This window comes from Chrysochloris asiatica, unplaced genomic scaffold (assembly GCF_000296735.1).
Source record: "Chrysochloris asiatica unplaced genomic scaffold, ChrAsi1.0 scaffold02420, whole genome shotgun sequence".
NCBI classification, from domain to species: Eukaryota; Metazoa; Chordata; class Mammalia; order Afrosoricida; family Chrysochloridae; genus Chrysochloris; species Chrysochloris asiatica.
The window spans coordinates 2,067-5,963 of record NW_006410938.1 but is presented as its reverse complement, the minus strand read 5'-3'; positions in this window follow the sequence as shown (position 1 = coordinate 5,963).

Sequence of the window (3,897 nt, the reverse complement as noted above, 5' to 3'; positions counted from 1 at the left end):
ATGTAATGAAACAAGCTATATGAATGGTTGAATGTGAAGCTGATGATGTGCCCTGTAAACTTTCACTCAATGCAAAATAAAAACATTTAATTAAAAAAAAAAAAAATCCTTATGGGAACAGAAAGCCTCATCTTTCTCCCTTGGAGCAGCTGGTAGTTTCAAACTGATGATCTTACAGTTAGCAACTGAGCTTGTAACCCACTATACTATCAGAGCTTGAATTCATTATAGGCAAGTAATAATTTGTTGATTAATTGACCTTATTCATTTAAAAAATATATTACAATTTATTGAAATGTATTCCAAATTGGAACACATTCCTATTAACATTTCCCGTCTTTATTATCTCTAAATCTCTCTTGAAAGTATTTAGGAAAATACTTGAAATCTCTTTTGAAAGTATTTAGACAAAGTTTTATAATGAACAATTTTTATTTTTCTATCCATACCCATCAAACTCTTGGTGTGGCACTATAGGATAAGCGCTGGACTGCTAACCAAACAGTTGGTAGTTCAAACCCAATGGATGCTATTAGAAATCCTGTGTGGTGTTGCTATGAGTCTAGACCAACCCAGTGACACTTTACAACAACAACAATCCATGTCCGTCACCACTGAGTTGATTTGGATCCATAGTGACCCTGTAGGATGGAGTAGAACTACCTCATGAGACTTCCAAGGCTGTACTCTTTATGGAAGAAGACTACCCCACTGGTCTTCCACAGAGCAGTTGGTGGGTTCACTGCCAATATTTCCATCAATAGCTGAGCGCTAAACCAGTGTACCACCAAGATATCTTTTATTTCTATAGTTGTTGTTATGTGCCACTGAGTCGTTTGTGACTCGTAGCTATCCTATATAGGATTTCTGAGGAGCAGCTGATGGGTTTGAACTGCTGGCTTTGTGCTTTACAGTCCAGTGCTGATCCTACAGCATTTAATCCTATTCTAGGTTACAGTTAAGGGTGTTTAGGGGAGAGAAAAGGAGGTCTGGTATGAATTGGGCTGTAGACTTCAGGGTCAGCAGTTCGAAACTACCAGCTGTTCCACGGGAGAAAGATGAGGCTTTCTACTCCCATAAAGATTTACAGCCTTGGAAACCCTGTACAGTGTCTTTATGAGTCAGAACTGACTTCATGGCATAAAACAATAACAAAACAGGGAGAGAAAGCCTGTGTTATTTTGTGTTTCAGTTTGTCATTTCAGGTGAATATAATATGGTCACAAATGGACTGGCATCATTAGTTTTGCATATTCCATCAACTTTTGTGTCAAATTATTTATGATATTGACAATCAGAAGCCTGAGGTTTTCATCTTGTTTCCCTCTCAATTTTTTTTATGACCTTAAGTTTTCAAAAGGTTCTTATCTACTTAGCTATTTCTTATCTGCCAATCTCAAGAGAAAGATATAATTTTTGCCTTCTTGTTTGCCAGCAAGTTTGATTTAGATGCTGTTTTTCATGTTCATAAACCCCTTCTGAGGATGGCACTACATAAATATGAGAGATAATTGTTATTGTGTCTCCAAGACCTTATTCCAAGAAATGTAATTCCCTGCCCTCAAATGTAGGTTAAATGATATAGCATACGCTTTGTTTGGAACAATGATGATGCTGGTAAAACTGCCACCTGGCTAACAAGCCCAATGAGAAACGTACATGGGGGCTCTGATGTCATTTATAACAATGCCTATACATTGGATAACGAGGGCAGCGTTGGCTCCCACCTCTGTTGGCTTTCTTAACTCCTGGAAAGACTGGCCTGCCTTTCTAAGCTGCTGTTGGCCATTGCCACCTGCTGGCTCTGGCACACTGATCCTCTGGCTCTCCCCCTGGCATTGTTCTGGCAGCGCCTGCAAACTGCCAAGTTCCAGCCAGAAAGCGAAGGGATATTTGGAGCTCTTCACATTGCCGAGGCTATGTCATACAAACTGGCTGACAGCAAGGCATCTTGGTGCTCTCCAGGGTCACAGTGTGTAGACTACGATGGTGATCAGCTGGCTGGCAGCAATAGTGATTGGAAATTGCCCCACAGAACCTCATATACTGGCAAAGAAAGAATGCCCAGGGAATGAGACTTTACAAGAGAAAATAAACAATGCTTTATGTAGTTGCTGCGAACATTTTTATTGCATAAATTCATTTTAGGCATTCAAAACTTTTTCGGATAGTTGCATTTAAATATTCATACTTTAAAGTCTTGCCATTTTTCTTCTTTAGTTTTATTTGACGGTTGTGCCAACTTAAAACAGTCACTATTTAGTCAATTCTGATTCATGGAAACTTCCACATAGTTTTCATGAGTGTGACCTTCCAGGAGCAGATTACCAGGCCTTTCTTCTGAGGTGACTCTGAATGGCTTCAAGCATTCACCTTTTGGTTAGCAGCCAAGTGCTTAACCATTTATTCCACCCAGGGACTACATAGTTACAGTGTAAGCATTCCTATTGGGAGGGCCAAAGCCTTTCTCAAGTAACAGTGATAGTTGAGGATAGACTTAAAAAAAAAAAAAAAAAAAAAATCAGTGTCTTCCCCTGCCCAGTATTTTAAACACTGACAAAATTTATCTGTGCTAATCATATGTATGCCAAAAATATATATATATTACATGCATCATCAATAAACTGAACAATTATCTCCTAATATGGATAACACCACAAATGAGCCCAGTTGAAACCATAGCTCAGTCTACAATGCTAATGTCCAGCACATGCAGAAGCATGATAACAAACCTAGCATTTCAAGGAATCTGAATCATGCTAAGAGAGAAAGGCTTTCTGGGGTTAGCCAGACTGCACAATATCATACCAGACTGCCTTGACCACAACAGGGTTGCAGTTTATTTGCTCTTGATATGGTGTTTTTAATGAAGCAATCTCAACTCAAGTTGTCCTTTTGAGTTTTCTGTTTGTGATACAGATGGGAAGGGTACAGAGATCTTTAATGTTCAGAATTCCCTGCCCATCTTTGTATAGCAGTGTGCACAGAGGGAGAAAAGAAACGGAGGATAAGGAAGAAAATGGAAGAAAATAAAAGAAGCCTCAGCAGAAGCATACCTGTGTGCAGTTGAAACACCATGGGTCATGGTTACTGGTCCATTTGATATACCACAATTAGATTAAGCAGAGAAATACTAGAAAAACACCAAATCCTAATTTTGTTTTGTTTGACTCTTTTGGGTGTCAGGGTGCAACGAGAAAGGAATTTGTTATTTTTTATTTAGTTTTATTTGGTTCTAAGTAGTGGCTGTCATGATAGTTACAAATGGAAAATGGCCTGAGTTTGGGCCCTGATTCTGATACTTAAAAGCTCTTTGATATTGGCCTGACTTCACCAAGACCATGTTCCTTTTTCATTAACATGGACATAGTAGCAGTACCTTGAGGATATGTTAACAACAAAAAAATTATCTTTCTGGATATCAAATTTCATTAGAAAAGCAAGCATAAGAACATTTGATCACTTTTATGCATATCTGGCAGTATGTGATTCTCCCTTACATTTTCACATTTTTATTAACAAAATCAGTATTTTCGTTGTCCAGTTTGATTCTCCTCTAGTTGATTTTACCTCATTTCTAGTCTTTCTACTAAAAATGTCTTATTAAGGATAATTTGAGCATGTATCAGCATTTGTTATTAAGTGTCATTGAGTTGGTTCTTACCCATAGTGACCCTGTATAGCAGCGGCTGGTGAGTTTGAATCACTGACCTTGCAGTTTAAACTGACTATGCAGTCCAGCAAATTAGCCCACAAATACCACACCAGGAATTAAGGAGGAATATTAGAAAACTGTAGACATGTTAAAAGGGAAGATAAGCATATAAAATTTTTTCTCTACTCTCAATGTATCCTCTGACCTTGTTATGCTTCTATCTACACAAAATCATATATATA